The sequence below is a fragment of the Meles meles genome, chromosome 5, assembly GCF_922984935.1.
Source record: "Meles meles chromosome 5, mMelMel3.1 paternal haplotype, whole genome shotgun sequence".
NCBI lineage: Eukaryota > Metazoa > Chordata > Mammalia > Carnivora > Mustelidae > Meles > Meles meles.
In genome coordinates this window covers 16,333,834-16,359,614 of record NC_060070.1, presented here as the reverse complement: position 1 = coordinate 16,359,614, position 25,781 = coordinate 16,333,834, and the positions used below count along the sequence as shown (strand labels likewise).

At 41.1% G+C, this 25,781-nt stretch overlaps 1 protein-coding gene across 3 annotated transcripts in view; it reads left to right on the top strand.

Annotated features, from left to right (window-relative positions):
• PLEKHG1 (pleckstrin homology and RhoGEF domain containing G1) overlaps positions 1 to 25,781 on the top strand; it is a 220,602-nt gene that overhangs the window by 56,324 nt on the left and 138,497 nt on the right. Inside the window, exon 2 of one of the 3 annotated variants that reach the window (XM_046004915.1) lies at positions 33 to 85. The exons of 1 other annotated variant lie outside the window; for it this stretch is intronic. The gene's annotated coding sequence lies outside the window, so the exon portion shown is untranslated. Of the gene's footprint in view, positions 1 to 32; positions 92 to 25,781 lie in introns of all 3 variants that reach the window. One more of the 3 variants, XM_046004914.1, reaches the window with a different exon arrangement.

Genomic DNA, 25,781 nt, shown 5'->3' with positions numbered 1-25,781 from the left:
GAAGCAAGTTAATTTTTATGTTTCTACTGCAGGTGAAGACAGACGTTGGGAGGCTTGAGTGCAGACACTTGGAAAGGCTTCAATGGTAAAAGTGAGCTATTTTCTTTTTTTGTCACTTGATTATGAAATATGTTAAAAGATTAATATATTCATAACAGGTTTTTTAGGTATTTTTGAATAAGTACCCCAAGGGAAAAATTTTTCTTGCTTTCAACTATTTTGTGAGCCAGAATAACAAATATGGTAACCATAAGATGACATATAAAAGAAAATGCAAACTTTGAATATATATATACGTGAACAATAAAAATAAAGTCAGGAAGAGTAAGCCTCCAGCATGACCCAATTTGGAGTCCTTTCTTCCCATTGGCCTTCAGCTATTCATGAGTTGGACTTTTAGGTAATATTTTAAATGTTTTTTTTTTTTTTTTGGCTACAAAAGTACTTCTTGTCCTTTTAACTTCTAGTCTTTCTTCAAGATTTAAAGTCTCAATCTAATTTTGTCATGGTAGTATTTGAAAAACCACAATGAATAATAAAAGGCAAAGGAAGGAAGGGGCAAGCTTTTTTTTTTTTAAGTCAAGGCAATTATTTTACTTTGCTTCTTTCCTCAGTACTTGATCATCCTCTGACCCTGTGATAAGCTATTGGTCAAGATGTGGAACGTTGAGCTAATGTTGCTTAATGATATATCAAATGCTTACTAGAAGCATAGCAAAGGTGAAGAAACTCAGTTGGCTAAGCATAAACATCATTTTTTTACTCATAACTTTATACTTTAAAATTTACACCAGGCCTTTTTTTTAACCAAATAGTTAAAAAAAAAATTAAAAGCATCAGTGTAGCCATGGGTTAGAGTTTTGTTGCCTTTAACTAGCAAAATAATAATGCTTTATTGGAATCATAAATATTTGATACACTGCATTACTCTTCTTGACGTACTCATAGTTATTACAAGGACAAATGGTATTTTAATGGAGTAAAGATGACTTTGCTGTGTCAGAGTTCAGAATTCATCAATATTTTGTTAACTGGTAAAAACAGTGATTTTCTTGCTGCAGATCTTCTTTGCTGGCAATAAAGTCCCAGAAGATCTTTCACCGAACTTACGATAGAATGCTGAGTAGCTTAAAAATCAAGAGCCTGGTGGCACCTAGGTCACTCAGTAGGTTAATTGTCCAGATTCTTGACTTCAGCCCAGGTCTTGTTCTCAGGGTTGTGAATTCAAGTCCTGCATTGGGCTCCACACTGGGCATGGAACTTACTTAAAAAAAAAAAAAAAAAAAAATCAGGAGTCTGTGGTCCTGAGCTAACTTACTCATTAGGCACAGTGCCCAGGATCCATGCGATTTTTAAAGACCCATGAAAATGTTTTAATTTGGGGCACCTGGGTGGCTCAGTGGGTTAAAGCCTCTGCCTTTGGCTCAGGTCATGATCCCAGGGTCCTGAGATCGAGTTCTGCATCAGGCTCTCTGCTCAGCAGGGAACCTGCTTCCCCACTTCTTTCTCTCTGCCTGCCTCTCTGCCTACTTTTGGTCTCTCTCTGTCAAATAAATAAATAAAATCTTAAATAAAAAAAAGAAAATGTTTTAATTTTAATTTCTTTTAAAAGCAAGAGATAAGTGAATATGATAGTGAGTGTATGATAATGGGGCTTGGCTTGGTTGATGTTTTTCTTTCTAACAATTCAGTCATAAAATGCAATTTTGGGTCTTTTTTACTAAGGAAGGGCCCAGAGTGCCCACAAAAGTCTGAGTCACAGCCGGGTACCCTCTATGTACATGACATTCAGTCATTTGAATGCTTTTTTTTTTCTTTTTTGAAAGAGAAGTAATTATCAATTTTTAGAAATGATTGTCTTCTCTGTGAATGAGCCCATGGACTTGTCTGGTTATCAGAGAGAGATACCATTCTAGCTACAAAAAAAGAAGTGACATGTTGTTAGGTCAAGTAGCTGTGATTATTTGCACCATTTTCCTAGAGTAAAATAAATAATTTTTCCCTCAAGAGTTCCGTTGATATCTGTTTGCTTTGTAATAGGATACAGAAAAATAAGGGAAGGGAAAGCAAGCCTTGACTCAGGCTTCTTTGGTCCATTTCGGACAAGTGTTTTTGCCAGGGGTGGGAGGGCTGGTATGTGTTCATGAGAACAGTGGCTCTCCCTGCCTCCTCGCTGCCGTGGGGTTCTAGAATTTTAGTTCTTCCCTAGTTGCTGATCTCTATTACTGAGTATACAACATCTTCAATTACCATGATTGATCTGGTTCTGTTTGTGTCTGAAGCCATGATCTGGTTCTGAAGAAAATATTTTTGTTAGCCTTCAACAGTACTGACTATATAGATTGTGTCCAGACTATCTTCTGAAAGTCACTTGTTGATTGAAAGTAAGTATGTTGCATGTCTCAAGAACTTTTTTCAAACTAGGTACTCAAAGATAAGCTCCCTGACAGCTAGGACTTTGTCTGTTTGATCGTTGCTCTATACTCTAGAAAAAAGCCAGACATAAGAGAAGCTCAAATATTTGCTCAAAGAATGAAAGAGCTAATGTTCTCCTTTAGAAAAGCCATGTTGAACCTCAGAAGTATTCTGAAATTGCTTTGGGGTCTAATTGAGCTGCTAACCCTCCACTCCTCAGACTGGCAAGTGTCTGGGTGCGCACACAAAAATCTATATAGCACATTAATATAAAATTGTAATCTACCAGACCGTCACCCGCTAACCATAGATAAGAGCTGTCCTCTCGAGATTAACAAGCCAGTATATGCCACTGGATGCCACTTAATCACATGAAGCTAGGTAAGCAAGGGAATTCTAGAAAAAGGTGCTCCTCTCCCCAGCTGTTGAGAACATTAAGTCTAGGGTTATAAGCAGAAGGAATCAACCGACTCTAATTAATAGTACTTGGTTAGACGGTCCTAGTTTATTGAAAAATCAGAGGAGTGTGGGTCTATTTCACAGGGTTTGTTGACCACAAGGAAACTGGAATGTGTTATTTTTCTGTTGATGTGACATGAGTGTGTGTCAGAGAGAGAGAGAAATTCAATGTCAAGACTACATTTTAAAGTCACCCCCCCCAAATATACACGTACACACACACCCCCATGTACCTAACTTTTTTCTGAATAAACTTGCCTCTGCATTTCATTCTCTGTGCCTTCTTGCTCAGGGTTTCACCCGCCCTCTGATGCAAGTGTGGGGGGCAGAGCTGCTGAGAGGCATACCCAGGGGAAAGCCCAGGACATGGGGTACTTTTTGGTGGAGATACCAAAGACTTGACATGAGAGATCTCCCCTGCCAGACTTGCCATTACCCAGAACTGCTGGGAGGGTGCCTTTGGGACCCGCCGTGTGGTCGTGCTCTTCCCAGGTGGGTGAGCAGCTCTCCTGTCCAGCTTCCCCATCAGAACATTCTTCCTGCCCTCCTGGGAGGCATGCACATTGAGCCTAGGTCGGTAGCTGTTTCTGTGGGACCTCAGAAGTGTCAAGTCTTGAAGCTGAAGGCTTTCTAGGATTAAAATATCAGGCTTCTAACCCCTAGGACCTACAAACAGTACAAGGCAGGCATGCTCAGGGAGTGCTCAGCTCTGCCCAGCCCTTCCATGTGCTGCCCGTGTCCTTGCCACTGTGTACCCAAGGCCCGGTAAGTGTCTTACTCAGGGCCGATAGATTTGTCGGAAGGCAGCTGATAGAAGGGGCATCAGTGGCTGCAGCATAAATGATTCACGTTGTGAATATAGAACTTGTTGTCCTGAGCTAGACGGTGTTAATAATACACGCATCCGGCTCAACTCTTGGCACGTTGCTAGAGAACAGGGACTTAATGCGGTATGGGATCTTTAAAAAGTCACTGAGATGCTCTCCTTCCGTTTCTTCCATTGCAAAATCCCCTGAATCGGTGTCAGGAAAATGATTTTTTAATGCATAATCGAAGATTAAAAGTGTTATCGCTAAACATAGTGGTTACAAAAATAAGGCACAAAATTACAGCACTCGGAAAGAGGTACCGATTTGACTCTGCCCGCAGAGTGGATATCTCTCCCCCATTGAAAAAAAAATCTTCTATTGAAGAATTCTCGAGGTTGCTTGCATTACAGTGTGAATGCGCTTCACACTACCAAACTGCACACTTAAAGATGGCCAAGGTGGGAAATTGTACGTTAGGTGTATTTTACCACAGTCAAAAATTTAAAACTGTTTTTTATAAAGTATCTCCAGGAGTTTGCATAGTTTAAGCTGGTATAGAGATTAGACACCGTTTTAGGGGTAAGGGGAGGGTGGAGGAGGAGAAGACCTTTCTTGTAGATCTTTCATTAGAGATGGTGGAAGGTATGAAAGGCTCCCCAACCATTCTCAAGAAAAAAAGGATATTAGTTTAAAAAAAAAAAAAAAGTACTTGTTTTCTCATGAAAGGATGACCTTTGGAATGAGGAACAAGTTCCTCTTCCTGGCATTGAGCATTAGGGGATTCTCAGGACAGTATGACCTCGATTTTGTAGAATTATGGGAATAGGTTCCTGTCAAAAATAAGGAGGGGGGTGGGAGGGCTCTGTGGTCAAGTAAGTTTGGGATTGAAGCGACGTTTATGAATTCCTTTTTCTGCAGAGCCTTTACCAGGCTGCTCTGAATCAGCTGTTTTCAACCAGGAGGGGCTGCAGGCAGGCTTTCTCAAACTTTCTGAGGCATGGAATGTCTCCCCACAGCCCCCACCTGGTCTTAGGACTTTTAAATCTATTAATTGTGTTGTTCTGTGGAACGTAATTTGGTAAATACAGATGTAAAGTCAAGTGTGGGAACACAAACACAGAAATCGGTTGTAGAAAGAAATACAGATACAGGGTGCCTGGATGGCTCAGTCAGTGAAGCATCTGCCTTCAGCTCAGGTCATGATCCCAGGGTCCTGAGATCGAGCCCCACATGCGGCTCCCTGCCCAGCAGGGAGCCTGCTTCTCCTTCTCCTGCTCCCCCTGCTTGTGTTCTCTTGCTTTCTCTCTGTCTCTCTGTGTCTGACAAATAAATACATAAAATCTTAAAAAAAAAAAAAAAAGAAAAAGAAATATAGATGAACTGAAGTCCTAACTGTGACCTGTCCCTGTGGGAGGAACTAGGAGAAGGGACATTTCTGGAGCTCAAGGCCTGCACCACAGCTCTGTACACTCCACCTGCCTATCTAGTAACTGAGCCAGACCTTGGGTGTGCTCAGTAGGGATCCCTCCTCACGTTCTGCTCTCCCCTCAGAGTGACCTGAATGTCCCAAGCATAAAACTTGTGGGGCATCTTGAAGCATTTAGCTAAGCACTGGCTCGTGGTTCAGCAAAGATGACATTCAGTCATCTGAAAGTCTAATGTGGAAGAAAGTTTCCTTAGATCTTTCACTATTAAACTACCACCAGTCGAATAAGATTTGATAGATCCTAAAGGACTCCTTATGCAACACATTATTGGAAGTAGCATACAGTGACTTAGCTGAAGTTGTAAGTGATACATTGCTCAAAGGGACCTGTGTCCTGGTGATCATTTCATAAATGAGTGCCTACTTTGTATGGAGATGCCACTGATAAGACGATGAGTGTTGTGAGGGGTGGCAAGGCAAAAAGACAAGGCTTCTGCCCTTGGAGAAGTTATAAAGTGAGGCAGAGAAGGGAAGGCATGTCTAACAAATAATCTTTCTGTGAAGCAACATGTGATAAATACTGGTATCAGAAATATATTATACCCAAGAGGTTAGAAACGTGATCCGAAGATTATAAAGCATTCGCTTGTGTATGTTCTGTGCCTCTGAAAATGGTGCTTATTTGTTGTTGGTTGGGTATGAAGTTATTAATTAAAAATAGTTTTTGTTGTTATTCAGATCATCAGGATCCTCCCTTTTTTGCTACTGGGCCTGTCATTTTCTGAGAGAGCCGTTCTAGAGTTCTCACTGTGTTAGTGGGTTGTTGGTTTTTCCTTTGAACTCTATCAGTTTTTCCTTTATATATTTCAAAGCTCTGCTTTTGATATATTAAGTTTCCTAAGTTATTTACTTGTTGTACAGCTAGGTGCAGGTCACTGTTGTATTTTAGAAAGCAGATAGACCATCAGATCTCCATGAAGTCTGGGGTCGCGGAGGATTATGGGAGGTTTCTTGTTCTTAACATCTGCAGTCGATGATAAACCTCAGCCAGGCCTGCCAGGGGCTTGCCTAGGGACCATCTAATAGGCACGAAAAAGCTGTCACATAAAATGTCAAAAGAACCAGATGCACTCAGTAGTGCCAGATCTGCTTTCAACAGCTGGAGATAATGAATCCAGTGTCTGGAACAGACAACACGTTTTCAAATTTGAGAACCTTATAGAAGCACTGGGCCAGGCTCGCCTAGTGTAAGAAGTCAGGAAAAATAGAATTATCCACCATGACTGGCAGGAATCAAGGCCCGCATTCCTGGGGATTGCATGATGCCACCGACATCCCCTCCACCTCGGCCTCCACCCCTTTCTTCCAGTCTCATTCCAGACCCCAGCCATCTCTACTGCAGCCGCGTTTTCCAAGATACACGCCCTGTAGAAATGTGTGTTTTATTGTCTTTCCCCATGATGGCTTTTCTACGCCATCTGGAAAGCTTGTTCTGGACGAAGATTACATTCATGATAAAGACTTTTGAAAGTGAAGCTGGGTATTAAAGCAGTTATTGTGTTTTAAAATTGAAAGACACGGAGTTGCAATTGATCTGAAGTCCTGTGTTAAGTAGAGTATTTTCTTTTAGTATTCTTTGTCTCAAAAAAAAAGTGGGGTCTGGTTTCTTAAAACATTATAGCTTCATATATGTTCCTTTGATTTCTAAAGCATGGGCATTCAAAGACAAACAGTTGAGCAAATTCACAGGTCCTCAGAAATGGAATAGTAGAACAACCAGGCTCTTGGGCAAATGACCGCCATGTCCTACTTCCTGCTTTCCTGTTCTTCCTAAGCCCTCGCCCTCTACCTTAGTTCTAACTCTTCTCTGGGTGTTTTCAATGGGGGATCTCCCAGTTACCTTTCTAAAGCTAACTCCTAATTCCTACTTGAGGAAATAAAGATATTTTTGTGCAGGCTTTTCATTTTAAATGCATGTTCAACACTTCTTTCCCTCCTCCCCACTCCCCACCCCAAGCCCCCATATCTTTGGTCACCAAATCTCACGAAATTTACGTCACCATCTATTCATCCTTTCTTTTCCACTTCCACAGCCCTCATAAAGGAAAAAAAAAGTGAACACTTGACCATTTACCACACGCAACACAGTACAGTTGACCCTTGAACAACACAGGTTTGAACAACATGGGTTTGAACTGCACGGGTCCACTTACACACAGGTTTTTTTCAATAACTACAGGACACCACTGTAAACATATTTGCCTTATTGTCTTAACAAGATTTTCTTTTCCCTAGCTTTCCTTATTATAAGAATAGGGCTTTTTGGCTCTTTCAGTGCCTCATGCACCCTTTAATCCATGCCCCCATGACTCAACTGCATTAAAAAGCCTGAAGAAGACTTTGTTATATGAATACAGTATTTAGCACATGCACAAAATATGTGTTATTCGACAGTTTATATTATCCATAAGGCTTCTGGGCAATAGTAGGCTATTGGTAGTTAAGTTTTGGGGGGAGTCAAAAGTGATAAGCTGGTTTTAACAGCTTGGGGAGGAGGTCGGTGCCCTTACCACCCACATTGTTCAAGGGTCAACTGTGTATATTTTTTTCTTAATTCTTTTAGCCTTGTGCAAGTTATTATCATAAGTTGGACCTCACATGTTAGGAGACGGAAGCTCTCAGAAATTTAAGTCATTGCCCAAACCCACAAATTTAGGAATTTTGGAAATAGGACAAATTGTAAATACCCTGGTGCAAGGCCAAGTCCAGTATCTTCTTGGCTGCTGTGAAATGTGAAATGCCACAGTCCAGCCATGCCACGTGCACCTGTGTTGCCACATCAGGGCAGGAGGACCAGATTCTCCTTCTCTCTCATTTTTCTGAACTGGCGAGCCAGTTTAGCCTGCCTACCAGCCTGACCCACCTAACATGCTGGGTTAATTATGTCAGGTGTCGGGTCTAAAATTCACAATGACCAGGGCGCCTGGGTGGCTGGTGGGTTAAAGCCTCTGCCTTCAGCTCGGGTCATGATCTCAGGGTCATGATCCCCGTGTCAGGCTCTCTGCTCAGCAGGGAGCCTGCTTCCTCCTCTCTCTCTGCCTGCCTCTCTGCCTAATTGTGATCTCCGTCTGTTAAATAAATAAATAAAATATTTTTTAAAATAAATAAATAAAAATAAAATTCACAATGACAAGTTGCTTGCTCTGTAACATCTGACCTTTTTTTTTTTTTCATCTTTAAGTCACCTGTTCTGGAAAAAATGCATTTTGTACCACCCAGAACTCTCTCTGCTCCTGGGAATTGGTCTTTAAAGAGGGCTCTGGGTCAGCAGGACCTGGGGGTGTGTCTCTGCTTACCTCTTCCCTCGGACCTTGAGCAAGTGTTTTGGTATCCTTATCTGTAAAATCAGGGCAATAAACTCACTTCAGTTTCATTGTGAGTCTAGAGAGTGCATGTTCAATGCCAACTATAGTGAGAGCCTGGCCCTTGGCAGGCTCTCAAATTAGAGCTGGAAGGTAGTAGCAGTAATACTATTATCTGGACCTTATCTATCCTTTTAAAATTCCTTCTCCTTTTTAAATTACTCTGACCTGATTTTATCTTTCCGCTCCTCAAAGCTACTATATGTATCAATTAGACTCTGAACAATGCATTTAGCAATTTTAATTATGTGACGCTGCTTTGTGATCTTAAAAATCTGTCTTGAAATGCCTTCTTGGGCATTTAATTCCTGCTCTAATGGACTGAGGTCATTCAAAGGCAGAACTAGGTCTTACACATGGTACATAGCCTGGTCCCTGACATGTAACTATTCAGAAACTTTTTTGATTCAAAATTAAGAAATTTCACATATATTCATAAGAAATCACTGAGCTGGGTTAGTTTTAAATACAGAGATATTTAAGACCAGGTCAATGCCTCTATTTTACATAATGAACCCAAACTTCTTTGTCCATAGCTCTGAATGTGAAGACGATCTCAGGTTAAAGTTTGCCATTTTACTATCCAATATTTCTGATAAAACTATCTTTTAAACCCTTAAAACCTGATGTATGTGTGGTCATTTGTGTTTCTTGGAATAACTCCAAATTAGAAAATATTCTAGTTTTCCCCACAAATGTTATTTTCCAGGCTTAATCTTTTTTTTTTTCCTTAGGTGCATCTCCACCATTCTTCTTTCCCTCTTGAGTCCAGATCACTTTTTCTCCCCTCCCCCAACCAGGTTTTCCCTGGGGAAAGTCCAGTGGGAAGGACCATGCTGTTCTTTATGCCTGAGGAGGAGTCTTAGAGATGAAAATCTGGTGGCACTTTCAAACTGAAGGGACAGCTTGATTAATTATGGGCTTTTTAGCATCACTGAATCACCTTAAATTCAGAGCAGGTTTTTACAACTCCATACTTTATCATTTTAACTGGAGGATTGGGGGCCCCTCGCTAGACAACATAAGGATTGGTGAAAGAAAAATCATTTGGAACAAGACATAGACAAGACATGTGTTCCATTCTAAAATCCCATTTCAGTGCCACTGCACAAAGACGATTTCCAAACAAGATATATATTACTAATTTGAGTGATCTTTTGCGTACATAGAAAAAGTTATTTGTTGAAATATTTATTTAAGGATGGGGTGCCTGGGTGTCTTGGTTAGGCGGCCAACCCTTGGCTTCAGCTCAGGTCATGATTTTGGGATCCTGGGATCGAGCCCCGCATCAGGCTCCGTGCTCCGTGTAGAGTCTGATTGAGATTCTCTTTATCTCTCTCCCAACCCTTCCCTGCTCATGCTCTCACATTCTCTGTCTCTCAAATAAATAAATACAATCTTTAAAGATATATATATATATTTTTTAAGGCAAAAAAAAGTCTCCTTGGTCTGCCAGGTCTAAAGTTGTAAAATTGAACAGTGTGAAATCCTTTGGAAAAGCTCTCCCTGGGGAAATGACCTTCTGCCTTCTTGGGTTGAGGAGTGGGGTAAAGAGTTGAAAACTACTCCCCCAGCTGCACAGATGGGTCATCTCCCCAGGTGCCTGGCTTGGTGAGTGATTCCTTTTGTCTGTGCCCTTGGTCTCAATGGCTGCTTGTGAGGCGAAGCTGAGAAAGCCTCAGAAGGAACAGAGGCATGGGCTGGCTCGCCCACACCGCTATTGGGATCTAGTAAGATCCCCCTCTTGGCAAAATGCCCTTTCCCAAAAGCTTTTCAAAATTTCTGAAGAACATTTGAACATTCAAGACTAGGATTCTATAGGGAAAGACTGGGAACTAATAAGGATTCAGACAGTAAACTATGTATATACACAGCATATGTTATATGCAAGCAATCTTCAATTTAAGCCAGAGTTGTTTTCCACAAGTTCATTTGCAAAATATTTGGGAGTATATTTTGTCCTCGTTAGACATAAAACTATGCCTAGGAAATCCTCAAGCAAACTGAGCCTCGTTAACCCCTACTGTTCCTGAAATGCAGTTAGGGCCATTTGGAGGGCCACTTCCTGTTACATATATTCTTCCCCACTGTTCCTACAGACAACTGAAAGTCCGGTATTTGTAGACACACCTCACCTCCTGGAGAACTTCTCACCTAGAGAATGTGGCATCCACATTTTGCACTGGGTCCTGAATCTTGATATTGGAGTTTAGAGACAGGCATATGAGCTATAAAACTGTAGTAATACAGACATGAGTCATCGTGTATAAGAATGAATCAGGAGAGCTTCAATAACACATCAGAGCAAGAACGGGAACACATTACAATTATATAACACTTAGAAGTTTTATGCATCTGCATTTTATTCCAGTTTTAAAAATTTTGAAACTCTAAGACCCAGGTGTTCTCATTTATTCTGTAGCATGGGCTTAGGTGGAATGCACTGGAATGAGCAGGAAGATAGGGTCTCGCATGCTGAGAGGGGGGTGAACAGATGGTGAGGAAGGTGCCTGTTTGAGCCCATGGGGGTTACTGTACGTATCATGGAAGAAGAAAGGAGAACCATACCTATCGGAAGACTACATCCCCGGGGATTTGCTAGTCATGAGTGATGCAAGGTTGAAGGAAAGAAGAAGAGAGAAGATAAGGAAATCTTTGCCTTTCCCTCCTCCTTTCAGCTTCTTGTCTTCCCAGTGTGGGTTACCCCCTGGTCTCCTAGACATGTTCTTTCATAAAGACACAGATAACCTACAGTTGGATCCCACAATGAGGATTATTGTGTGTTAAAAAGCTTTTATGTGGCTTTTTGTATGGCTGGGACCCATATATACCATTAGAACCTGGAACACATTTTCTTGTAGAAATAAACAACCATTTACCAGGAGTCTTTTGGAATGTGCTCCCTTTTTAAATTGGTTCTGCCTGTACGTGTACAGTTGAGTGAGCCTGAGGACAGAGTAGCAAAGCACTGGATTCTCGTGGGAGATGGAGGGCTTCTCTCCTCTGGAACTCAATGAGCTGGTCTATCACTTGGTTCACCTCGAGACCAGTCTCAACTATGTATTTCTTAGGCATAAAATACAATTTCAAATTTTTCTGTGTGATTTTTTATGAACATGAGCTTTCCTATCTGAGAAACTTTAAAGACTTAAATGAGATGATTATGATGCTCATGGGGTCACTTACGAGTACAAAAAACAGATGGTAAGAAGGTTTGTTGACATGACCAGCTGACCTGCTGTGAGATACTGAACACATTAATTTATTTTTCTTCCTCCGTGATCGTTCTTCTGACCACCTTGAAAGACAGCCAAGAAAACTTTTTTCTTCTAATTATTTCCAACCACATCTCGGCAGCTCATTCAGACTTACAATTAAACAAATCTTCTCTGCTGTGGGAGCACCAATTTAAACATCAAATGTTTGCATTTACATTGCAGAGAGAGGATTAATTCTCTCTCCTGCCACCAGATTTTAGCCTGAAAAGCAAGTTATTTACTGTTGCTCACTCTTGTGTATGAGCAATTGTTGAGTAAATGGATTAAATACTATGGTATCTTGATTAAGGAAAATTTGTTTCCCAAGTGAGCCACTTAGAGAAAATGATGAGCACTATGTATTCTAGATTTAGAGCAAATTGAAGTCTTACCTTCTCAAGAATTTTGATTTTAGTAGATCAGTGTATGTTCAGGGAGAAAATATGAGAGATATGTAAGGCATTTTCTTCCCTAACATTCAAAGCACATTCACATTATTACATCTTCTGTCCCCCACTATCCCCAAGGTTTCATATTTTCCCTGGTTTACTAGTTTCATTGATCTTTTCCCCCATTTGTTTTTCACTTTATGAGATAAAACATTTTCAACTGTGATGAAATCTCCAATTCAAATGTGCTAAAACAAAAAGAAATTACTAAACTATTCTTGTGGGAGGATGTCCTTTAAGGTTCATTGACTCAGTGACTTAGAAACTTTCTTGGCTTGCCGTCTTTCTTGGCTTCTTTCTCTGGCAAGTTCCCCTAAATGATCACAAAATGGCTGCTCTACACAAATGGTTTAGCAGATTCCCTTGTCCAACTGCACCAGGAGAAAGAGAGGGGTCTCTCTCTAGCCATGGAATACGAGTCCCTACTTCTAATCTGATGAGGCCTCTTACATCTCAGAGAGGACTAACTTTATTACAAATGCCATGACCTGATTGACTTAGATTAATTAGAATCCACCAGTACAGGTGGGTATAGGATATGCTGCCCTTATACCACGTGACAGTGAATAGAAGAGTTGAAGAGGTAGACACCGCTGCAAAACAAGGGGTTGTTGGGAAAGGAGAAGTATAGAGTAGATGTTGGCTAAGCAACCTATGGTGGCTGTTGTACTTAATTGTTGCACTCCTATTTTCTAAATAAAACTTAATTCTGAGTATAATCTGTCAACCCCTGGCTCTTATGCCTTTGCAGATGGTCCATTCTTCTATAAAGTTGCTCAAGTTATTTTTTGGCACCTTGGGGAAAGGTGTCAGAATGTCTCCTATTACAAACAACGTTAGAAGATGTCCTCATCTTCTGGTCTTGAGTTGCTGAGGTCTCCATGACTAGAAGGTGCCCTCAGTCCAGCCAACCACACTGTCCAGAACTTCTCACACACAGAACCCACCTTGGGCCAACTGGTGCTTTGTTTCTTGGACCATGTGTCAGAGTCATACTATATTCTCTGGAGAATTGGAGATGTTTCCTGTGTCTCGTGGAGTTTTACGTGAAAATTATTCTGTGAGAAAATACTGTCTGCTCTCCATTCCTCTATCTTTAGGACTCAGAAGTAGACCATAGGGCCTGTCGGGCCTGAGGACAGGAGACCAATAACTGAGCTGCCGAGAGTGGTTTCTAGGCTTCTGGCTTGCACAGCTGGGTGGAACAAGGTTGCAAACAGGAGGGCAGACTCCCTGTGCTATTCAGTGCCAAGGTTAAATCAGCCAGTGGAGGCAATTTCATTACCTATTTATCTCTTAGAATGTTATGTACATGGGAAAATGTGTTCCAGACTCCAGACTCTAAGTCTGGGCTCAGAATGATTTAGAATGCAATCTGTTTGTAAGTTGCAAGTTACTTAAATAAACTGTGGTCCTTTGTGCCACTGTCCCTGGGGAACAAAATTCCTCATTCTTCTCCTTTTCCAACAACATTAAGTCATTGGAAGAGAAAGTGGTGGGGGGGGGGAATGGAACTTTTTTTCTGCCTGTGTCAAGGCTTTAATGATTTGATGTAATAATTAATGTCAAGGCTAGGCACAGGGCCTTCCTCCTGCTGGATCGTGTTTTTCAGTTCCTTAAAGGCAGCAGCACAGACCACTAGGGAAAGGCGGCTGTTTCTCTCAGCTAGGAAACAGACGGTAAAACCCCTAGCTGCTTCTGGCTTGTGTTCTTCATTCCTTAAGGTTTGTGGAGCCAGGAAAGTCAGTGAAGGTAGCATGGGGAGCCCCACTCTGGAGCTCAGGTCCAGTTATGACCAAAGAAATTCATCATCTATAAACTCGGCCTCACTGGGCCTATTTCCTATTAATGGGGCCTTGCTTCCACCTCTGGAGTGGAAATGGTTATCTCCACAGTGGAAATGCTCTTGTTTGAGCAAGAATTCCTCGTTCAAAGCAACAACAACAAAACATTGAACAGAGGTGCATGATTTTTTTTTTCCTGAAGTCTACCTTCACCCTGGCAGTACTCTGAGTAAAAGAGGCAAGTTATATAAATATGATGCAGGCAGAATGGGTTAGAAAGGTCAGATGTTCCACTCTCTGCATTTGGGTGGAGTTGTGATTGTCTGAAGTAAGCCAGTATTTCAGATTGGAATGCTGCCCAGAGAAGAGAACTTAGGAACAGGGTAGACTTGGCCTTCCTCTCAGCAAGCTGAGGTCACCACTATCTACCACTGGCTCCCCCTTCAAGGGCTTCTACGGTCTGGCTCTGTCCAGCCACATCTCTGGTTACTTTCCCGTCCCAGATCCCTGTGCTAACTTGAGTCTGTTTGTCATCTTGCCCCATTCATGAAACATCCTTCTTCTCTGCCTCCAGATAACCCATGAGTCTCGTGTGTCTCTAGCACTCTGTGCTCACTTCAGCTGTGCTGGGTATTAATTTTAGACACCAAAAGACCTAGTCCTAAGTATCTCATGTTGCTTATGAGAAAACTGAGGCCCAGAGAGAGTTGGCGATGCCACCAAACGTGGAACGTGGACAGAAAGTATGCGTCAGAGAGTGAACTGGAATCAAGATACCCAGTCTTCTAGCTTAGCGCAGTTGCCATCAGACCAAATGCGGATTCTTTATTTTCTACACAAAGGATGTGTGTGTGTGTGTGTGTGTGTGCGTGTTGTATATTCATTTAGACATATACACACATATACATATATACACACATATTTAAAGTGATGATCAACAAAAAAGATGTATTTTTTTTTTTAAATTAGCATGCTAGATTAGCCTCGAGCTGGTGATGCCAACCCTTTCAATCTCACAATGTAAAAACTGGGCCTATTTAAACATATATTAAGGCTGGGTTTGTATCACCTTTGGTCACCTAACTAGCAAGATTTCAAGTTTCTCATATTCCCTAATTTTTTGATCACTAGCCTTTTAAAATATTGTATTTCTTCTATATAACTTCTTAAAAGAACTTCCACACAGGACCTCACAGATACACCATCTCTGACTGAGGAAGGCTTCTTGCTTCTACTATCTGTTCAATTGAGTTTTGTGCTTTCAGCAAATTTACAAGAGACGGCATTATGTTGTCTTAATGCAACACTAAAATGGGGTTTGCGCAGAATGGGTTTCTGTTTGTTACACAGAATCTAACATTAGAAAGTATCTTGGGAAAGAGTAATTTGACATGCAGAACCAAGTGACAACCTCCAATAATAAAATTTTCCCTGTTCACAGCAATCTAGTTTTTCCTATTTGCAACAGATGTGTCTAAGCAATACGCTTCACTAATTCAAGCAGAAATACTTTCCTGCATTAGAATTACTATCACATGGTTTTTCTTCTACAACCTCTATTCTGCTTAGGAACTTTTAGAGAAAGTAAATTCAGAAGTACAGAAATTACTGGAGAAGTGAAAAGCTGCACCGACCCTCCCTGAGAACCAAATTTATTGAATCCAGCAATAACAAGAAAAAATACTATCTTATTGTTGTTGAGCGCTGCTTGTGAAAGCTTTCTCAGTCAGTCAGCAGGTATAAAAGGTTTCAAGACCTCTTGTCCATTGATGAGATGTGTGTCTAAAGAGACATAAAGAGCAAAGGTATTTGGAAAATTGACTTATATACAAAAGTGGCTAAAATGCCTGTATACAAATAGGCCTTTCTAGGAATATCAAAGATTGATTCTAAAAGTCTACCTGATGTTTGTTTGGTTTTCTTTTAAGCTGGTTTCTCTTGGGTGTGAGGGCTTGTCTGTGAACTAGAAGCTTCTTGGGCCCACGCGTTACTGTGTCCTGGTGCCAACACATGACCTGAATGATGACCGTGTTGCCATCTCTACCAGCCAAGAAAAGACATAGAGCATGGGCTGGCCTATCATAACTTTCCTAAAAAATAACAAAAAAATTACCACAGAAACACAAAACAATCACAATACCTTCTAAACCAAATGCAAAATGATTGGGTTCTTTACGACTCCCTCAGATATTTTCAGCCTCTCCATAGCCTACTTTGAAAGAAAGAATTATAGTTTTCTTTTAAAGCCAGCAGTTCCCTTTGTAAATTTCTGGATTTGGGGTGATATTTTGAGTTCCATAATAAAATTTAATGGTCCATTTGAGAAATTGTACCCTTATTGAGCACAGTTTCTATTATTGGGTTGTTTGAGGCAATTCTTAAGTACTAAACTCTTCTTTGATCTGTTAGGACTCACTGGTTTCCATGGAGTCTTGTTGGCTCATGACCAAGGCAGAGCTCAGTGTTCCTGTCAGCTGGTGTCCAGTGTTCCTAATCGGCCCTGACCTGAAATACTCAAACAAAAGACTTGAAGATCAGAATGTTTTATATGGGATCATGAAAATAAGTTGATTATTTGGGGGTGGGGGGAGAAGTACAATAAAGGCTTAAAAACTTGTGTTTCTTTCATTTAGTAAAATTTTGATTTGTTTCTGGAAAAATCGTCTTCTGATGATAGAAAATATATGGTTTTTCTAGTCCTCTTACTTTGTACAAAGTAATACAAAACAGAATGTCTTATTTGACCTTAAATGTAAATAAGATGAGAGCTAAATTATTGTGCCCAATATATTTCATACATCTGGCAGTAATCTTTTTATTTCATGCCAGTGACGACTCAAAGCAATTGCTAATCCTAATTTATTTTTAAACATTTTAACTTCAGCTTTCTTCTCGGGGCTTCTTTGTTTCACCCCCCACCTCGGTCTGGAGGATGGCTAAAATAAAATCACTGTAAATACCGACATTCGTTTTTTTAACTCAAACATTTGCACAGCTACACTGGAGATTCAGGAGAGACAAAAGGAGATCTGTGGCTTAGATGTAGCCCTCAAATAGAGGGAGCAAAAGCCTTCAAGGCTCCTGATTGTACAGAGTTGGGATGTGTCTTTATTGCACAGAATCCATAGGACCAAAGCAAAAGAAAAGGTGACTTTTGCCTGGGTGGACAGGGATTGAAGAGGCTTCTGAGATGGCCTTTGAGCTTCTACAGAGGTTCTCTGACCTAGTTTGATGCCTGACTCCCTTGCAGTTACTTCTGCTTAAACCCACAAGGCTACAATATAAGGGGAGAATTAACTCTTTAGTAAAAGTATCAGATCATGAGATGTTCTTTGGGGTAAACTTTTCCCTCACTTACTTTCAATGCCATATTCCTCATCAAAGTTGCTTGAACTCTTGATTTAGGTCTTTGGGCAGAACGCTGTGAAGCAATTGATCCTGTAAAGAACGACCCTGTACAGAATTATAAAGACTGATTCTTAGCTCAATCAAGTTCTTACCAAAGGTGTTCTTCATGTTGGCATTGCCTTTACCCAGATTTTGACCTTAAAATGTATTTCTAATTTCCTTTTGAAACCATGCCTGGGATTACTGAGGGATTTTTATATCGAAGGAAAGCAGTGGCTTTATTAATTTTTATCCCTGCTCCCGCAATGAAATAGACATTTATTTTTCTTCATAAGCCCCATGGATCTTGATGGAAATTTCAAGAAAAATAATCAAGAAAAATATTTTATATAATATTTTCATTTGTGCTTATGTTTTCAAAGTAAATAAACAATGAGGAATTAATGTTCAAAAATCAGTAATGTTTAGGGGGTGTTCTAATAAAAAATTGACTTAAGTAGATTCTCTTTTCATAGCCTCTCACTGACTTTAATTTCAGTCATAATTAAATATGATCCATTTAATCATATTTTTGAAGACACATATAAGATAAATGTTGGGTTTGCAACAAAGAATAAACCTAGGAGGAAAGCATAGAGCTGGAAGAATAATCCAAAATGAAAACATTGAGGAACAGAACAGAGCCACCAGCTAGGGCCACAAAGACCTGCTCTACCCAGGGAGTTGATCACAAAACCCTCTGGGAACAGAGCTCCCTGGAGTTATGCCAACCTATTGGCCTAGAGCAAAGGGTTATAAAAAAATATTTTTGTATTCGTGGGTTCATTTGATAAACCTTGGGGTTCCCTAATTATCCTGGGAATGGGGGCACCCTGGATCACATAAGCATTCATAGCTCAAGGATCTATTAGTTGTTGACTGCAAATAACAGTCCATTTAGCCGACGGAAAGGACATAATGTTCTAACTCTCAGGTTGCTTCCCTTTCGTCCATCTGACAGAGTGCTCTGTGAAAGAGGAAAAGGCAGAGCCAGTCTGGGTGAGAAGGAACCAAAGCCCAAAACCGTTGAGGAATTGGTCAGGTCAGGAGTCCTCTCACTCCTCACTTGCTTCGGCTTTCGTGCAGCCAACACTTATGCAAAGGCTCATGTGCCAAACTGTGTAGTAGGTGTTGTAGCTTAAGAGGCATTCACAGGCTGCTTAGAGCCTAGAGGAGCTGAAAGATCACTTAAAGACCAGTAGAGTATATATTTACAAATCATGGTGCGTGCTGCACGAAGAGAACAGGGTACTCCCAAGCATATAAACTTGTATTGGCAGAGGGAGATTGGGGAAGGCCTGTGTGCAGCTGGACTATGAATGAAAGAATGAATGAATGAAGAAGGCAGAGACACTCATGAGCAATGGACACAGGTGGACAATGAGGTGCAATGGGAGGGATGAATGGGGACGCTATCACGTGTGGCCTTGAAGGCCTCATTAAGCAGCTTGGCTTTTATTCCAAATGCAAAGAATATATTTCCAGGTTTTAAGCTGGGGGAGTGATACAATCCTGTTGAAGTTTTTGAAGACTGACTTGAGCTTTTGGGTGGAGATTGAGCTCTTGGGTAGAGATTAATGGCAGATAAGAGTGAAAAAAACGGTAAGCAGTTAGGAACCTTTTGCAAGAGGCTAGTCAGGAGCTAATGATCCCTTGGGCTGGGAGTGGGGGTGGGGGCTCCCCTCATGCTAAAGAAATTACCCTCTAGGCCACACAGAAGATGTGCAGATGCTATCAAGGAACCACTGTCTGGATAATGGAAAGGGAGAGTGATATCAGAATTCTTCATCCCAATATTTCTCTTACCTAACTCACCAGGGAAGGGGTGCAGGGCCTCCCGGGGTCTGGGTTCTCTCTATACTGTGGAGAAAACGAGAGCCTGATGCCATGGGTGGCCATGTGAATAAATCAATGTTACCAGGTGCTTTGGGATACTATGCAAATTCTAGCAATTGCCACTGCCTCCTCTGCTTTCCCCTCTGCTCCTTTGAGTTCCTGGGAGAAGCCAGAGGGCATTTATATTGTTTGATCTTAGAGATGTGCACGGCAACATTAAGGATCTCCAGTTGTCTTAGAAGTTGAACCCTTTTAAAAAGATCTAATTCGTTGTTCATTTTAACTAGAAGCCTATGTTAAACGGATGCTCTATTTTACCAAGAGTAGCATTTAGGCGAAGTAAGAGAACACATAAAATTTTAAGTCATCACCGCTTTGACGCATGTCATATAATTAATATAAACTAAATATAAATATACATATGAAATTATATTACATATATAAGATATAATCACTAATATATTTGTGCTTATTATAATATATTTACATATGATATGCATACATTAAATTATTTCTAGGATACAAGGCTTATTCGGGGAATTTCCAATTATTATTTTAAGTAATATTAAAGCTTTGGTGCTTAGTACCTTCAGCTCTTTGCTAGTGTGCTATGATTTTTCTTCAGAATGTTAGAACAGAAAATCATACCAAAGGCTTTGTTTTAGAAGGAAGGAATTTTTAAAGATGAGTAGTTATAACCTCTCAGTTTGGGGTTTTTCGTTTGTTTCTTTCTTTCTTTTCCAGAAGTAAATGACATGTAAGCACTTCTTTATCCTGGGCATTTCCTTATCATGCTCTTCCTCTTCCCAGAAGAGAAATACAGGCATAGTCCGGTGATCCAAATTAAATAAAATTTTAGTTGATAACTAATGAAAAGACAAACGTATGATCTGATTTTTTTGTCCTTGTAGATTTTTATGTGGTAGCTGTTAATTTCATTTCCACACGAGTAATTTTATAATGAAAGGAAGATAAGAACTCTTCATTTTCCAAGTTTGGGTGGGAAGAAAAATCACCACTCAGAGATAAAAAGTTAGATAAGATTTAATAATGGAACAGGCCCTCGGAGGCTCTGCTTTCTCTTTCAGTCTTTCTGCAGGTAGTTTGAGTGTCTGCCTCTGAGTTGCATGAAATAAATAATTCAGCATTTTCTGCTACACATCAACCCTCTGCTTATTTTCCCCCCTCAAATTACATATTCTGGCAAGATTTCTCCCTTGCTAAAGCATTTAATTATTGTGTTTGGCAGTCATGGTTGGTTGCATTATATAAACAAATGCCTACTTCAAACATTGAAACTGATTTTTTTCATAGTCTGCCAGAAAGCGAGACCATTTGATGTGCAGTTCGAATGCTCTATTTCTGATTATATAATTTAGGTCTGGGAATAGAATTTTGGCATTTGTCTGGAGCCCTTATGCCATAGAAAATTAACCTTTAGCATCCTCTTTAAAAGGGCAGATCATCATGCATTCAAGTTCCAAAAACACTTTTAAGGTGAGCTCCATTCTAGTAAAAGATCCTTTTATCTTTAAGCATATGCACATCTGTCTGGGGCTGCATTGTTTTTAAAATGTTCTGTATAGTCCGTGACCTCGGTGGAGCTGAGCTAAGTCAGTCCCCGCTTCTGGTCAGCATTTAGATGGAGAGCCTGGGAGACAAAGCGCATATTCTTCTGCTTCTTGGTAACCAGCTGCTGCTATCAGGCCCTTAAATATATTCAAGAGCACTCCTGGGGGCTTTAGCCTCTGAGGGCATGACAGACACCTGTAGTCCAGCAAAATGTAGGTAAGCCAAAGCCCTTAATGGACTATTTCTTCTAAACTCAGTTTCTAGGAGAAAATCTAACCCTCTCTCTCTACAGCGCACACAAAAGTACTTAGACGTGAGGAATTTGTTTCAGGAAATAAGATAATCCTCCAGAAACGTGTTAGCCTATCATCGTAGGTTTCCGTTCAACACATTTCACTCATCTTCCTCTTCCCAGAGACTGTGGTGTTGGTCCTTGGGCAGAGCTGACCCCGAGGCAGAGCAAGAACCTGAATCATCGGAGGAAGGTTAAATGAGAGTTTGGACCCCAGACTTACTTACAGTGGTGGGAACTTGTCTGACCCAGTTTAGAAAAAAGAAATTTCACAGGGGTTGAAAGAGGGTTTTATTGTTAACCCTGATGGGACCAGAAAGTTCAGTTAGGTAGAACTTCTCATCTCTTGAGGAATTTGAATAATTGCTGTTTTACTCTAATAATCGTGACAGAACAATGACCTGAGAGGTCGAGCTCTCTTCCCCACTTTCTTTCCCAGGGGCAGCTTGCTGGGGTCTGGGGGTGGGGGTTGGGGGTTGATAAGCTTGAGAATGATACGCAAGGTGAGGAGCAGAGATCAGAGAGCCAGCCAAAGTCAAGCTGTTGTTACACACTTTTGTAGACCTACATTTATGACACCCGGGTTTCACTTTGATTTCCAATCACATAATCCTAGGTTATACCTTGCACATTTTCGAGAAGAGGTGAGCACAAAGTGGAACTCTTTCCTATTTGCAAAGTGAAGCACTAAACTCAAAAAGCTTTCATAACAAGTGACGATGTGGCCTTGCTGATTACTGTTCAGCAATCACGAGCGCCATTTAGGAGCTGACTGGGTACCAGCAGGTGGTAGGGAGTAAGTGCTTCATGAGCACTCTGTCACTTCATTTCATCTCTACTGCCCTGTGACAGCAGCTCCTGCCTGGTCTTCCTGTGCTCATTCTTGTCCCCATCAGTGCACTCTCCATGACGAGATGTGGGGACTTCCCTAAGGTCACACTGCTGCCAGGCGGCAGAGGCTGGACTCGAACTCAGATCTGTTGGGAGACCAAACAGGTCTTTTTCCAGGTTCTTCTCAAATGCTTTCCAGGTCAGGTAAGGGGTTGGGGGAAGGGAGGTCCTACCCCTACAACCTTGTCTGTCAGGTTTTCAGATTTCCAAGATATTTGGGGATCTTGAGTCTTTCCCCCCTTCCTAAGATAGTTTTATATTGGCCTCTTGTCTTTAATGGTAAAGTGGGAGAATAAGCATGAGGATTGTTTAAATCTAAGATAAGATTAAATAACAAAAATGGATCTACATAAATATTTCTTACAGATATCATGATAAAATATTTATAAACTATAGATGAATCAAGTAAAAAACTGGTAAAGATACAGTTACAAACCACAAGATATAATATAAAAGAAAAAATATCCAAGATTCAGACCACATGCCACAAAATATATAACTCAACCAACTCCCAATAATTAAGGAATCATAGACTAGGTTCACAGTTCCAGCTACAAAGGAGGGAATTTGGTTGAAGGGAACAAAACTGAAAAGGGAAAGGTACACAAATGAATTTATATAAAATGTTAAACCCTTCTAAAGTGGAGACAGAATAAAAGCAACAAAATGGGGAGTTGCACGTAGCAAAAATTAAAGACTTGATAACACACACTGTCAAACTACAGCTGGATGAGTGGTCCAAGGATACAAACAGACATTTCACCCAAAAGAAAACAAATAGGAAGCCATATCTGAAGATTTATCCAACTTCAATCAGTTTTAAAACAAAAAACATTTTACACCAACCAAGTGAAGGGATGTCAGAGGCCCATGCTGGAAAAGCTGTAGGGAAAACGGGTATCCTCGTGCGTCGTTGTTGACATAGTAAATCGATTCAGTCTTTCTGGAGAAAACCTGGCACATATAAAAGAATTACTAAAGCCTTTACCTCTCTAAGCCTGCAGTGCTCTTTCTGGGAATCTATCCTAAGGGTATCATGCGATAAGCACTTCTTGATCAACTGCTGTTTTAGAAAGTGCGAGAAATGGGATGAAGGAGATAGATTTTTTTTTTAAAGATTTTATTTTATTTATTTGACAGAGAGAGAGATCACAAGTAGGCAGAGAGGCAGGCAGAGAGAGAGGAGGAAGCAGGCTCCCTGCGGAGCAGAGAGCCCGATGTGGGGCTCTATCCCAGGACCCTGAGATCATGACCCGAGCCGAAGGCAGCGGCTTAATCCACTGAGCCACCCAGGCGCCCCAAGGAGATAGATTTTTATCTGTGGGAGAAACTAATGCAATTCAAAGGCTCTACAAAAGCACATGTTCAAAAACGCTTTCAAAGGATTAGCTGTAATGGAGAAGAAAATACTAGAGCAGCCCCAGATGTCTAAGAACGGAGAACTCACCGTGTACCTGAACCCCTCCCCCCACCAGTCCAAACTCCTCTGCTCTTGTGTGCAGACCTCTGTGAGCCAATGGCGGTGCCAGTCCCAGAGTGTCTACACCACAGGCCTCAGCCCTCACCCTGACCCCTCCCCCTCCTTTACACCCCCCCCCCCCCCCCCCCGGTCTAATCAGCCCCAAGCCATAGGTGTCCCCATTCCGGGCCACCATCCTCTCTTTCCCCGCTGGCCTCTGCCTTTATTTCCTCCTCTGTTCTCCAACTTCATCAAGAATCTTGTTTGCAAAACACAGATCTGGGGGCGCCTGGGTGACTCAGTGGATTAAGCCGCTGCCTTTGGCTCAGGTCATGATCTCAGGGTCCTGGGATCGAGCCCCACATCGGGCTCTCTGCTCCGCGGGGAGCCTGCTTCCTCCTCTCTCTCTGCCTGCCTCTCTGCCTACTTGTGATCTCTCTCTCTGTCAAATAAATAAATAAAATCTTTAAATAAAAAAAAACAAAAACACAGATCTTATCATGGTATTCCTCAACCAAAAACCTTTCAAAACCTTCCCGTTGCTTTAGGATGAAGGCAGACTCTTTATTGAGATCTATAAGGCCCTTCGTGGCCTGGTTCCAGCTTACTCTGTTGTCCTCCTCTTGTTACTTACTCTTCATCCTTACAACTCCTACACGCATGCATGCACGCACCCATGGTTCCTGCTTCCTGCATTGTTTGCACTTCCGCCAAAGAGGAACCACGGGTCTTTGCACTTGGCATTCCCAGTACCTGCTCCTCACCTCATCTTACGGCTCCCAGCGGGCTGACTCCTATTTATTCCTGTTTTTTCTTCTGGGCTCAATTTATATATCATCCCATCAGGGGACATCTTCACGACACACACAGACATAAGATCAGCTTAGGGTGGGACCTACCTATGTTCATCCCAACACCTGAAATATGCCCCTCATGTAAAATATTCTTTCTTTTTTTAAAGATTCCATTTATTTATTTGACAGAGATCACAAGTAGGCAGACAGGCAGGCAGAGAGAGGGAGAAGCAGGCTCCCGCCGAGCAGAGAGCCCAATGTGGGGCTCAATCCCAGAACCCCAGGATCATGACCTGAGCCAAAAGCAGAGGCTCAACCCACTGAGCCACCCAGACACACCTTCATGTAAAATATTCTTAATTGGGAAAGAAATTCTAAATTCTGTTGTCTGAATAGTCTGTTTTTTATTTAATTACAGTGGGGCAAAATATATCAGCCAGCTTAATCCCTAATATGACATAACACTGTCTTTTGCTTTTTGTTATTCTTTTTTAAGATTTTATTTATTTATTTATTTATTTTATTTATCCGAGAGACACAGAGAGAGCACAAGCAGGGGGAGCAGAGGGCAGAGGAAGAGGGAGAAGCAGATTCCCCCCCCGCTGAGCAGAGAGCCTGATACAGGGCTGGATCCCAGGACCCCAAGATCATGACCTGAGCTAAAAGCAGACACTTAGCCAGCTAGCCACCTAAGTGCCCTATCTTTTCCTGGTTATTGATAATAGTTGTTTCAGCCACTTAAAATTATGTATAAGAGCTCTATTCCTATGCTCACTTCCTTGCTGTCTGCAGAAACAAGAACAGATTTCTGGGACTGCTGATTTGGGAGACTTCAGTGACCACAGCAGAAGAGGAAGGAGAGGAGGGATATACTTCTAGTGGCATTGAGGGAGAGAGTTAGACCATGGGGAAGTAAAAGAGAGCTTACTACCAGGAGCTGACCGGGGTGAAGGTGCTCTGATCTGGGATTGCCCAAATTCCATTTGCTAGACCATCCAGTTAGCCGAATGTTAAAATGTCTAATACCAAATGTTTTTAGCAGGAGTAAAAGAGGAGCCTGATAAGGTCTTTTCAGTGTGTTCCCTTGTCTTTAATGTAAATGGTATTTATGACTCCTTAAATGTTGGTATGAGTAATATCTGATACTTAAAGACAAAATGTGGCCAAAAAGGTAAATATATCTCTTTACTTTTTCGAGTCAAATGTTTTAAAACTGTTCCAAATGAACACCTAAATTCAGAAGTGCCCAAATAAGCTTTAATAATTCTATAAAATGAGCATGGAGAAATTTAACTCCTAGTGCCATCAAATAATACCCCGTATAGAAACAAGAATTATTTCTTAACAGAAATCATCTATATTAACTTCAGATGCCTCAGTAAACAGAAGTTTTTATATGAGGTTCCACCCGAGTTATCCATCTCGACCCAATCTAATTGATGTAAGTGGTAGGAATTAATTTTGTGCAGACAGGGATCAAGACTAATCCCGGTCAATCAGCACCTTATAATTAATCCACATACTCTTTT